Consider the following 14114-nt stretch of genomic DNA (forward strand, 5'->3'; position numbering starts at 1 on the left):
CTCTAAGATCCACTATAACGCATTAATTAACAGGACTGCATGTAAAATATGAAGACTTCTACACTGTGTCCTTGCGCTTTGGGGACCTCCTCTACACGTCTATGCGTCACGGAAACATGTCAGTGATAGAAACGCCGCCCCTTTAAGTTGACGCCGAGCTTTGCTTTGCAGTTTAATTGGAGTTGGCCTCAGTCAGTCGCCTCTCATCTCCCTCCTCCGTACAGCGGTGGAGAGACTGATGCTTTTCAGCGCGGCTGGATGGTGCATGTGTGTACTTGTCATAGTAGAGTAGCTAGGCTGTTTGGTTGGGGCTCTAAATTGACTATCTCTTCTCCGGCTGTGGCCTTTCCTGTAGTTAAACATCTGTTCACCGATCGTGTCCATCTGTAGCTCAAGGTGAGTGTGTTTTCTTTCTCTCTCTCTCGTCCAAAAAAAACTCTTTGGCCTTGTAATTTTCTCTTATGCAATGATGAATCTCAAACCCTCTGGAAGTTATTTGATTGATTATGATCTTTCAGCCGAACAAATCAGGTGCATGTGAATCTTTAGTTGTAATGTTCTTCGAAACACTTCAGCAGAGTCATCAAAGTTTAACAACCCATCGATAAACTGGATAAATGTAAAAGCGCTTGACCTTAAATTTATGTCCTATAGTTTAACAAGCAACTGGTATTTATATATTTATTTATTTGTTTATTTAAAGGTCTGGACATGAGACAATATGAACAACAATAGATCACTTTGGTCTCCAGATTCTTGAGTCTTCTACAAGTTATAAAAGATGGTCTGTTGTTTCTATGATAAACCTAATATGCAGTAGAACTCATTAGCTTCACAGGCGACAAGTCATAAGCCAGGACTGTGAATAATGTGCCTTTATGACTGTGTGTATCTCTCATGCTGAGTGGATGTAGGTGTGTGTGATATCCATTTTCAGATTCAATCATGGCTGGAGCTCAGCATCTCCTGCTTAACAGATAGTGGTCAAAGCAAACAGGATTATGGAGGATTTTGCTTTGTTTCACATGTAATATTCAATATTTATGGTAGTTATCAGTGCACCCGAGCAGGATTCATAAATCCAGCTGAATAAGAGTGACTTATGGCACAACTTCACAGTGAAAAAAAATGTGACTCAAAGCTGTTTTGTCAGAGATCTATGTGGCTCATATACAGAGTAATTTTACAGCTAACACAAGGTCGCTCAGTTTTCTAGAGTCCTGTGTAAACAGTGCAACAGAGGAGGCTTTTCAAGTGTTGCTTGAACTGTGTTTGTTCAAACATGTATGGGGAAGGCCACTCAGAATTTCAGCATAAATGCACGCTGGCATGAGGTGGAGCAAAGGAGGTAGATAGTGTGCATGCTGCCACAGATTTGTACACAGTTAAGGAGAAAGTCAAGGTTATTCAGTGGAACATTGAGTTTTATTTTTATTTTTTTCTTAGAGATTGGCAATGTTGATTGTTGTGACACTAAATTCTTGAGGGCTTGGTAAGTTTCACTGTATAAACTACTTCTCATTTTTCTGTCACAGCTGTGCTCACTGGGGACTATGGTTTGTTTGGTGGCCCATCTGTCTTTCCTGCAGCTCCTGAGGTTTTTTGCTCCTATCACGCCCAAGACAGTGATTGCAGTCAAACACAAAGAGACTGTGAGAGAGAAGAATCAATAGAATCTGTGGAATGCAACAGCGAGAAATAAAATAAAATTGCTTTGTCTGGGGGAAAACACATATAATCGCAGAGTTTCAAAAAGAAAACGTGGTTAAGGAGGATTTTCTAAATTTATTTTATTTTATTTAACTGGACATTTTGTACAGTAGAATATTTATTTTGAAAATCCTAAATAATAGGTGTGGTGCTTAATTTAATTTCATGGGTATAGCTAGTATTAGCAGTAAAGCACTGCATTTCATAAGGTGACCTCCAGCTCACAGTAATTTCACTGAATGTTTGAATGGGCCTATAATCTGTCAGATTCTACAGAATTCGTTCATTTTGGTGCTGAGTCTTTATATTGCATGGGCTGTTTCCAGTTTTTTAGGTCACCTGCTGTTGTGTTGTTTATAGTGTAACATCATATTGCAGAAAATTGCACAGCACCGATGGTCAGGCCAGCACATTGATATTTACCAGTCAATAATTTCCTTGCAATGATCAACAGAATTCAGATAGCAGAGGATGTATAGAGCTATCATTTTCGCACACTGGCTCATACAGTGACCTGTGTGAAGTAGTTGTGGCTTCAGGGTGTACGTTACAAAAAACCCCAAACTTATTTGTAATAGCCGCTAACTGGCAGGTGAACAATGCAAAAAAAAGTGTCAACAAAGCAGCTGTTGTGAGTATGTGGCAGGTGTTTTTGCTATTTTTGCAGGGCCTGTAGGTCTACATAAATAATTCATGTGGTTTCATATCTAAAAATATACATGTGGTTTTGGGCCGGCACAAGAGAAGCTCCTCCTTTGAGCTGTAGTTTCTGTAGTTTTCAAATTCAACTTAAGGGTTTTTGTTTTGTTTTTGTTTGGTTTTTTTTGGGGGTGGGGGGGTTCTAAATAATAGAACTGAAAGAAGTTTCTCGGATGAGAGGTGAAACGTCTTCAAGCAACTTAAAGAAGTCCAGACGCTTTTCTTTACAAGCTCCTTTGACTACGATGACCTGGATGACTGAGAACCTTCACAGACGTTTCTAAATAATAAAACCCTGCAACAGGCTGATGACTTTTCCTCTTGCCTTATGACAGCTGAGATAGCCTCCAGCTCCCCAACACAACCCTGAATTTGATAGCAGGATAGATGGATAAGATCATCACTCCCGCTGTTATGCAATTTGTCCATCTACTTTTTGTCCAAATTTGTAATATAGTTTTTTAATAGCAGCTTGCTACTCTTGTCTTCAGCCTCCTCCAGGCATTGGAGAGACTGAAAGAAGCTCAGAGGCTGGTTTCGTAACTCCCTCACAGACTGCCAGATATCTGCATGAAATTTTAACGAGGGCGGCACTAGTTGATACTTATTGATAAAAACCAATAAAGCACAGTGAGGGGGAAAAAACATGTTTTTTTCCAAACTCCTGCATATGGTAAATGGCCTGTATTTATATAGCGCTTTACTAGTCCCTAAGGACCCCAAAGCGCTTTACATATCCAGTCATCCACCCATTCACACACTGGTGATGGCAAGCTTCATTGTAGCCACAGCCACCCTGGGGCGCACTGACAGAGGAAAGGCTGCCGGATACTGGCGCCACCGGACCCTCTGACCACCACCAGTAGGCTACGGGTGAAGTGTCTTGCCCAAGGACACAACGACCGAGACTGTCCAAGCCGGGGCTCGAACCGGCAACCTTCCGATTACAAGGCGAACTCTTGAGCCACAATCGCCCGTCTATAATAGCGGTCTTTCTGTGGCATTTAAAACTGATCCGATACTGTCTTTAAGAATGACAGTTTTTATGTAACAGAACAGTTACTTCTGCTTTTCAAGTTCAAATCATATCAACAAATACCGACATAATAAAGCATGACAGTGTCATTTTATACAGTCACTTGCCACTTTATTAGGTACACCCTTCTAGTACAGGGTTGGGCCCCTGAGCTGCCTTAATTCTCATGGCATTGGTTCAACAATCCCCTGAAAACGTTCTTTAGAGATTTGGATTCATATTGACATGATAGCATCACACAATTGCTTCAGATTTGTGGGTGAAGGCCATCTGAGTACAGTGAACTCATCATCATGTTCAAAAAATCTGTTTTAGATGATCTGAGCTTTGTGACAAGGCAGGATTCACCCCTGCTTTTATGATGTTTACACCAAATTCTGACCCTACCATTCGAATTCTCACAGGGAAATCTAGACTCATCAGACCAGGCAATGTTTTTTTTCCAGTGTTGCCTGGTCTGATAAGTTTTAATTGCTGAGGAGATGCAAATTCTAGTCCTAGTTTCCTGTTCTTGGCAGCTCATTGTGGTATTCCTATGCTGTGTAGCCTGTCTGCTTCAGGGCTGAACATGGTGTGCATTTAGAGATGGTCTTCTTCATACCTTTGTTGTAACATTCTTCACTGATCTCCTGCATCATCAAAGCATTTTTACACAGATAACTATCGCTCACTGGGTAGTTTTTCTTTTTTGCATGATTCTCTATGAGCCTTTATGCCATCAACAACCATTCAAAGTCACTTAAATCACTTTTTCCCCAAATCTACACACATAAATGTGCTCCCATGTGATGGTCAATGAGTGCTGCAACAGATGTACCCAATAAAGTGGCTGGTTAGTGTGCATATTTGGTGGTAGTGCTCTGTTCTGAGACCACTCCCCATTTAAAGTCACTTAAATCACCTTTCTTCCTCATTTTGAACTTCAGGTCTTGTCTTTGTATCAACATGCCTAATTACACAGAGTTGCTGCCATGTGATCTGAGTAGTTGCAGTTGAACAGATGTACCTAATAAAGTGGTGAGCTGGTGCATAAGAATCTATCCCTGCTTATTTTCACAGCTGTAGATGAAGGTTCTGTTAATTTGTAGTTCTCGTTGCTTTGTCCTCACTGGTTGAAAAACCAGGATATTGTGAATTTTAAATAAGTAACATAACACTCCATATATATCGTGTCAGTCCATAAACTTTCAGAGATGGTTCTCATCAACCATCTTCATAAACAATGATGAATCCGACTCTTTGATTTTGGATTCTTTGATCCTTGGACTTTTCAGTCTTATGACCTGGACATGCAGTGATGTTCCAGCTTCATCAGAGCTCCCATCATGTAGCGTCCTTGTCTGATGTAAATATAACCAGCTAAACATGTTCACAGCTGTATGCTGTGCTTTGTGGCTAAGTACTGCCTCACAGTCCTGTTTTGAGTGACTTGAATTCTTGTTGGCGTGATGTGACAGATTTCAAAATATGATAGTGGTTGAATTAATTCGGTACTGAAATTGGCAGTCTGTTCACATTTTTTAGTCACGTGAACTTTTTAGATTTGGTGTGCAATATCAAGCAAGAAATATATTAAGGTGTCTATTAGCAACATCATATGAGGAAAAAAACTTTATTTGGGCACTAAATTAGGTCAAAAGACGATGGCTGAATTTTCAAAAACCTGTAGGTGAGATCTGATCTCTCCGCAACTTTAGCAGTACTGACTGCAACTGACGTCTTTCAGAGGATGACTGCAGAGTAACCACAAAGCACGAGCTTGTCAGAGAAGAAAACTCAGCGCTGCTTTGTGTTGGCTCCTCATTCTTTTGTCACTTCAGGGATGCCACAGTTTGAGTCATCCTCTGGTGCTGTGACAGTTTATATGCTACAAAATCAGGGAGGGACTCATCTGTGCTGTCCTGATGTAGTTCGTGCATGAAGTAAATCTCTCAAAATGTGGTAACTCCTCTCAGTCAGACACTTCTTTTTCTGTTCATAAATGGAAGGTAAAGGAAGACGATGCCATGTCTAAATATATCGTCACTCCAATGTCTAAGAGGTGGCTTGTGGCAGTGCAGATGTTCATTTAGCTTTTTAGAATTAGAATTAGAATTAGAATTCAACTTTATTGTCATTGCACATGCACAGGTACAGGGCAACGAAATGTGATTTCTCTTTATTAAACCTGTTTTTCGTCCCCATGAGAGTCATAACTACTGTTATCTTTAATTGGGGAAGCAACAGCTGCATCACCTGACAAGCAAGTTGCTACATGATACATCATAAAGAGCTCTCTGGGCCCGGAAATCCAGCCAATCTATGTTTTTCCCCTCTCTTATCAGCAAGTGTTGAACCAAGCTGCAGCTATTCTGCATTCTAATAGGCTGGTGCTGAGTTATGAGGCTGTCTGGCTCCCTTACACTGAGAGTACAACAAAGGAAAGGACCTCTGTCACCCTCAGAGCTGACAAGAGAAATAGACAGTGAGGGAGTTACGGGGATGTTGGAGCGTAGGTGGTGCACCGAGGTTATAGCTGATTAACAGGATGCGGTGTAGTAGTTTTGAGAGTGTGACACAGAGCCTGTGACGTGTCAGGCAGTTTTAGGCATGAATGAGAAAGGTGGCTGTGTTTCTAGCATGAAAATAGCTCTACAAAGCTTTCCTCTTAGGGTGATGAGCAGTGACAGCTTCACACTTCTGCTTCATACTCCTGAAAATGTAATACTGCAGATAGTGGAGAGGCACTTTAAGCTCAGCACCGTGATCCCTTTTTTTGGAGCAGCTCCCTGTGGCCTTGGCAACCTTTCACCACAACTCCTTAAAGCAGATCAGGAGCAGGCGTGACTGTATGCGCGCCTCTTTCAGGAAAGGGTGTGCCTCACACACAGGGAGACGTGGGCTGGCAAACATTGCCATGTTGGAGGGTCAAGAGCTGTGAGAATGAATAATATCATTATATTGGGATGAACTAGTGTTCTTTCTGTGTCAGTCCACAATGCTGATGGCTTGTTGGGTGCTCCCATGATAACCTGGGATACTGAGAATAATCAAGTAATATATGAATAAATAAAACAAATATAAAGTTCTGTAGAGCCCTTGATCTGCAGACAATTTAAGAAGAAGGACTGCTTTCACCCTTTTCACATTTACACTGATTAAGTTTCTTGGGAAGAGATAGATCACATAAGTAAGGTGATTAATTACTGAACCTAAACGTCACAGTCTTTCCTCTTACTGATAAACTGAGGAATTGAGCGTGTTCTTGACAATCATTCATCTAATGATTGACCGAGTTAACCAAGTTGACCGAGTATTTATAATACTTTATTTATCAATTTTAAAGTTTTATTGATTTTAATTTTCTTTTCTTTTTTTTTCAAAAGAGACCTGGCCAAATGAGCAGCAGAGCTGGGGACCCAAGTGAGTTTGAGGTCATTTGAATGAGGGCTGGTCTCATTTTGGGGTTCTATTCTGCATTGCTAAGCAACAGAGTAGCCCTGTTGCTAGGCATCATCATCTTCATCATGCTACAGTTCAGATAGTGATGACCTATCAGTGATCCGATGCTGGCTCAAGCATAGATCTATGCTCAAACTCTCATCTTTTAAAAAGCTGCATTGCTGTGTCCCTTATTATGAATAGTCGTGTTTCCTCATACGTCTCCAGCCATTAGCACTATTCCTGTGCAGCACATTTTTAAACTAAGTGTTTAAAAAGTCATAATAATGTACACTTAAAATACTGTTGGCTCCAGTTTACCCTTGTTGTCTCTTCACTGACTCTCACTTAAGATCATAATATCAATTAGTTTAACTTCCTATCCCTTCAAAACCTTGCTGGTATCTAAGTTTTCATCTTAGATTTCAACCAAAGACAGAACAGTGCAGAAATTGTTATTATCATTTTTAGATATAATTAAGTCATGATATCTTAGCTTTAGACTTAAACATGCTAGCTAGCTTAAATCTGTTCAGCATTTGAAATCCTCTTCTTCATTAATGCCTTAATGCTGTTTGACCGTAGCATCTGGGCAAACACTGCACTGCTCACTTTGTTTGCTCTGAAAGAATCTGTACCATTTTCAACTAAAGACATATTTAGACCTGAAATCGCTAATTACATCAGACCTAACAAGCAGACTGCCTGCTCTTTTGCTGTGACATCTGTGGCCACTGATGTTACAGAGTAAGATGTAAAAGTAATTAAGAAAATTCAAGAAATTTAAATTACTTTGGCAAAGCAGCAGTAACTAAGAAGATCAAAGTAGTGAGATTAGAATTAGAATTTTTGAAGAAGATTTTAGAATTAGGACAGGGAATAAGAAGGTCAAAGCCGCAAAAGAAGGAATCTCTGTATGTGTCTATTCCCTTTCACATCAGTTACGTCAACTTTTGCTCACACTAACACATCTAAAGATAGAAAGTCTACGCAAAGTGACATGCAAGGATTTAATGGTGATTTAATGGTGCCCAGTGGTGCAACCTTAATGCCTGCACCATTGGGCGATACACCAGTAACGTGTATAAGAGAAACTTTAAAATTTCATATTCTGTTTTCTGTGCAATTGTTCATGCGCTCACTAAATAATTCTTCCAACTTGAACAGGAAACTGAGATAGGAGCTGTCACTTCTGCTCTTCTGTTCTGATTGCATTCCATTGAAGAACCCAGCCTGCACCTCTAAGCAGTTTTCAACATCACGATCTCTGAAATAGTCTTTCAGATTTGAATTATTTGCTTTTTCTCTTCTGCAGTTCCTTATGAAAGCACAGCTTTATGATGTGTTATCATTTCATGAATATTGCAGACTCAAATGTGTGAGAAACCACAGATTGGAGAATAAAGAGAGTTCTCTACCTCATGAAGTGAGATTCATTCAGTGAAGTAAACAAGGGTACTAGTGGGCTGATCTCTCTGAAAAATAAGCATCAACGGTTAAAGGAATGCTTGAATATTCACGTTGAATATTAATGCCTTGAATTTTAAGTTAATAGCAGAAATTTTAGCAAGTGTGATTATTCCGTTCAGTGGTAGACTGTGATGACAATCAAGAACAGTTTCCAGTTGTTAATCAGAACCAAATTCTTTTGGTTCATTTGATTCTTTTGAATCCTGCCTTCCAGCTTATGACTTTGTTTCATCAATGATGATATGTTTTGCACTTGTCACCAAACTCAAAGAAGTGAAGCGTCTGTTCATGAGTCACATGCTAGCCTTCTTTACTCTTTTATATAGTGTTGAGACTGTGCATTGCTTCTGTTAACCAGTGATGGCCTCTTTTGTTCCAAAGAGAAAATTATTCATGAATCTATAAAGGAATCTATACAGAACAGGACCTATAAGAAAAATCAATAATGGCATTGGTATCTGTGAAATAATGTCAATATTCCTATCAATATAACTGATCTGTATAATTATTACTATTTATATGCTTCATAACTATGACACTAAAGCCAGCAACAGGTTATTTTCTCAGCAGAAAGACTAAAATAGGGGTCAGCATCCTGTTAATTTAAAATTTTATACTAAATCTGTATATTGATTTTATAGGCTTTTTTCTTTTTAAATCTGCGATACATTACATCATTCAAATCAAAGAAAAATGTAGATGTAAAAGTACTTTTGCTTCATTTATGTCAGTTTCTCATTTCCTCTCATTGTTCATTTGTGTTTCAATAAAAAATAAAGCCTAAGTGGCATCATCCCAGTGGGGCAGTGTGCAGCTGTAATATGATTACTGTTATTAAGGTGGTAAGTTTCAGATGCAACAAATGAGTGTGCCTCCTTTGTCAGCTATCAGATAAAGGTCTATCTTTCTAAGGAAAATACATAAAAGGGAATAATAGAAATACATTTTGATGTATGCCTGTAGTTATATCGTCAGAGGGACAAAATTAGAAGAAAGATAAATAAGTGTCTAGTTATTGCCAGATTTTGTATTGTTTTCAGAGTGCTTTTAACTGAGAGGGATAAGCTCCCGGAAAAAAAGCTGGTGAGACTGCAAGGATAAAGTAGCTACTGCAACATCATGTTGGGTGTGTTGTGTTTGCAGAGGCAGTTTATAACCTTTAGGCTGGTTGTTTGAGAGCCAAAAAAGACAAGAGAGAAGAGTGATGTTTACCCTTGAACCAGTTCTAAATCAACATTGACTTTCTTCTAATAAGTTCATTTTTTGTGATCCAGCCACTCTCACAAGAAAAGGATCAGTTTAGATTCAGCCCATGATGAATGAGAGGTCATTGGTTTTATTGAATAAAATTAAAGACTTGTCTTCTGCTGTCCAATTCTGGTAAGTCCATGTGAATTATAGCCTCGGTTTCCTGTTCTTAGAGTGAACAAGTCACACCTACTGTGGTCTTTGGAAGTGACATCATCAGTGACATCATCAAGGCACTTTCTCTTAGAGAACTGCTGCTGACTGATATTTTTTCAGACCGTTCTCTGTAACACCTAGAGATAGTTATGTGGAAAAATCTCAGTGAATCAGCAGGTTGTGAATTACTCAGACCAGCCACAATGACGTCACATTCAAAGGCAATTAAACTGCTATTTTCTTCCTCTTTCTGACGCTCAGTTTGAAACTCAGAGGGTCATCTTGATCATGTCTGCAAGCCTAAATGCAGTGAGATGCTGTCGTATGATTGGCTTGTTAGATATTTACGTTAATAACCTGGGGTTGTGATTCCCACTTCAGCAATTTTAAGCACGCTCTTCCTGCTGGTATTTACTGAACTCCAGCAGCGTCTCGCCTCTTGTGAAATGAATCTCACTCTAAAGTTCACTTCTGAGATGAGGGAGTCTTTCCCCACCCTGTTACATCTGAATTACTGTGATGGATCAGCAGCTAATATGAGCTTAAGTGCTATCATTTTTGCAAGCACGACTCTATTTCCTAACAAAGCTGCTCTGTGGGGGTTTACCCATGAGTCTTTTATTCTGGTGAGTCACATCCTAATGATGCCTAAAAGCCTGCTATGCATGTCATCCTCATTGGCAGACTGGATTTAGTGAAAGGACAGAGGAACATCTGCAACTTGAACTGCAGATGAGTTACAATAAAGGGCTTTCAGCTTCTGTCAATGTGGTTAGTGCAGCTTAGAGGGACATTAAACCATGTATAACTTAATTTGAAACCTACTGCTGACCAAAGATTTGTTGACAATTCTCTGGTACGCCTTAAATTAAAAAAAAAGAGAGAGAGAGAATGGGCTTCATAACAGTGCACAAGGGCTTTGAAAGGCTTACGTCTCAACAGCTTGGGAGGTGTGCTTTATCAAGCACTTGCTGACATTTATGATTATTTTGTGTTATTAATCACACGATTAATTGTGATATGAATGTGCTTGCCTTTGAGCATCTTTGTGTGTTATGCAGCTGATACGAGTCCAAACTTTTCCAAGCTTTTATTAATTACTTTTAGCTCATCGTGTGTGTTCGCTGCGTTACAAAAATCAAGTAGACGATAAAACATTTTTCATATTTTTTGGCATTTCGTAGCCTAAGCAGTTACTCAGATTCATAAATGATGAAAAGAAATTGCTGGCTGCAGGCTAAACTATGCCATCCCCCTATGTATTTTTCTTTCCTTTCTGTTCTGCACTCTATGTCACCATCCTATAATGGGCAAAAACACCCCCATATCACAGTAAGAGAAGACTAGGGATGGGTACCGGTATCCGGTTCTGACATAAAGTAACCAGACCGAAAAGCAGCGCACATTTCGGTGCTTTATTTCGGTGCTTTTTTTTTTCTTTCTGAGATGTCATGCACTTTGGATTCTAGCCAATCACTTTACCTTTGCAAGCGTAGTAGGCGGGCCCAGGTATGTACGTTCTTTTAGAGCAGATCTACAGATTAAAAATGCCCAAGGCCAAGCGGTCAAAAGTCTGGCTGTACTTCACAGCAAAAGATGCAAACTCAGCAGCCTGCAACAAGTGCTTTAAGATGATACTGTGCAAAGGAGGTAACACCTCGAATCTGATGAAACACCTGGCGACGCATAGCGTTTTTTTTTAAAGCAGAGAAATGCACCGTATTTGATAGCTTGCTGCGAGACCTCACACCGAGCACATCTACTGCGGGGTGGTGCCTGTTATCGGACCCGGAGTTAGCAACATCCCCCAGGAACCCAAAGAGTAGAGTCCTGGCCCCTAGCCCTGCCAGTGTAGCAGAAATGATGACGGATGATGTTAGCAGCAGCAGCCGTTCTTCTCTGCGTGAGTAGCTTAATGTTGTTCGTGTGTAATTTGTTGAGTAGGCTCACCACGTTATTATATTAATGCATGTAAGGTGAACTAGCACGGCTGTCTTCTTGTTTGATGGCAGATACTCCCTTCACCCTGGCCAAAAAGGCTAAAATGATCAAAGAAAAAGTGGAAAACAGCTAAACATGAGAGATGTTTGGACAAAGTTTGTTTTTTCCATTGTTTAAGCACTGCTTCCAGCCAAGAGTGATACCATATATGCCCCATAGCTGCAGAAAAGGCTAACATTGTTATCTTTTTACAAAAAAATAGCTAAACATGAGAGGTTTTTGGACAAAGTTTGTGTTCTCCATTATTTAAGCACCGGTTCAGCACCGTTTAAGCACCGGCACCGTTTCAAAAGTATCGGTTTGGCACCGGTATCGGATAAAACCTAAACGATACCCATCCCTAGACAAGACTAGTCTGTGAGTAAGAAAACCAGGACAGCCAGTAAAGGTCATAAGACATCTGTCTCACTGAAGTGTTATGCTAATTTGTCATTACAGAACAACTGTGGGATTCACCCACCCATACTGAAATATTCAATAGATGTTAGTCACCTCTTCATTTAGCCTTTTGTGTTTGAGGATTTTTTTAAACATTATCATGCAGACCCACTAAAGAGTCGCAGTGAGGCTGTACACAACTGCTTATATCATTCTATAAATCAATGAACTTCTGGTAGGCTCACTTTACTTTTACTGGCTTGTAGACCTATAATAACCCTGCATCCTCAGATATAGCTCTATGTGTTTTTTAGCTCTATCCAACTTATTTTACTATTATTAGTCACACTATCTGTAATGTTTTCATATAGAAAAATGAAATGATTAGTGAGACATTAATATTGGTGAAAATTTCACTTGTAATATTGGAGAATATACTGTGTAATATATTTTAAAAAACCTAAAAAAAATCCTATTAAAAATTAATCTAATGGAAATATATGGAAATATTTATTTTTATTATTTTCAGCTTGTCAATAATGGGATGTTGCTGTGATGCAAAAGGTTAGCATCTTGTCTCCCACAAACAAAAACTACCTGGCTGCTTGACAATACGTTTTTTGACTATCTTAAAAGTTTTCTACAATATTTTAAATCAAGCTTTCTATAATATTTTTTACTCCATACATCCATTTTCACTACTTATTCATTTCACAATTGCGGTTGAGATGGAGCTCATCCCGACTGTCATAGAGTGAGATCCAGTTCTCTTGCAGGGCTGACTCAGAGAGACAGACAGTCGTTCATTCTTACTGCCAATTTAGAATCACAATTAAAATAACATGAATGTCTTTGGACTGTAAAGAAGCCAGAGCACCCAGAGAGAGCTCACACAGACACGAGAAAAACATGCAAATTCCACAAGAAAGGCCCCAGTCTGGATTCAAAACTAGAAACTTCTAGCTGTGAGGCAGTGGTCCTAACCATTGTCCTGCCATAGTAGAGGCTTTTCCTTTTTTTTAACGAACTATAAGCCAATATAAGTCTGTAACAAGCCATCAATTCTTTTTAAAGTTTTATACTTAGGTATTAAATAATCTGACCACTCTAATCCTCAGCAGTTTGATTGAATTCTCTAATGGCAGAATCAAAATTTGCTTTGTAATTGTGTTAAACACTGTAATTACAAGTGTTATCATGTAGGAACAGGAACATCAGCACATAGTAGAATCACAGTACTTTTGCGCTACCAGAGTCTTTGCTCTGTACCAGGTTTATTGTTGGGCCTCAATGATTTTGATGTGTACCTAAAAGATCATAAATAATTCAATCTTTCTGCGCAATCAGGCTGAGCATCCAAGTTTATAACTTAACAGCCATATTCTTCTCCATATTAGGATGGCATGGTGGTGCAGTAGTTAGCACAGTTGGCTTCCACAAAGGTCCCAGGTTCAGATCCAATCTGGGTGCTTCCTGTGTGCAGTTTGTATCTTCTCCCTGTGTCAGCTAGGGTTCTCTCTGGGAACTCTGGTGTCCTCCCACAGTCCTAAAACATAAATAGGGTGAGTTTAATTGGCGATTCTAAATTAGCTGTAGGTGTGAATGTGAGAATAAGCCCTGCAGCAGATGGATGACCTATCACATGACAGCTGGAATATGCTTTGGAGTGGCCACCACGCTCTGCCATCCTCCCGGTAGCCAGGTCCTGGTTCTTTTGTTTTTTTAGTGATTTCCGTTTTTTTTATTAATCAAGTGTCTACTAGAGAACAATTATGAGTTTTAATTAAAGAAGGCATATTTTAACAGTTATATTTTTGAATTAATGGAAGCGTCACACATCCCCAGAAGCTATATTTTAAGTTTTAGCTCAAACTACCTCAGAGCTCTGTATATGTCGCAACTTCACTGCTAGCAGCTTAAATTCAGTTAAGCGGTTGCTACCCACACTCCTCACAGTATGAGGGCTTTGAGGAGCAGAAAGCAACTTTCTCTCTGA

General features: G+C 39.5%; 1 protein-coding gene across 2 annotated transcripts in view; it reads left to right on the forward strand.

The window, feature by feature from the left end:
• The first annotated feature begins 193 nt into the window (after nucleotides 1–193).
• The window catches only part of osbpl3b (oxysterol binding protein-like 3b), a 36950-nt gene continuing 23029 nt past the window's right edge, over nucleotides 194–14114 (forward strand). For both annotated transcript variants that reach the window (XM_085473626.1, XM_085473627.1), the window contains exon 1: nucleotides 194–396. The gene's annotated coding sequence lies outside the window, so the exon portion shown is untranslated. The remainder of the gene's footprint in view (nucleotides 397–14114) is intronic.

Source organism: Copadichromis virginalis, linkage group LG11 (assembly GCF_057382275.1).
Source record: "Copadichromis virginalis isolate Kocher_CV1m ecotype Utaka linkage group LG11, C_Virginalis_male_GT1.1, whole genome shotgun sequence".
Lineage (NCBI taxonomy): Eukaryota > Metazoa > Chordata > Actinopteri > Cichliformes > Cichlidae > Copadichromis > Copadichromis virginalis.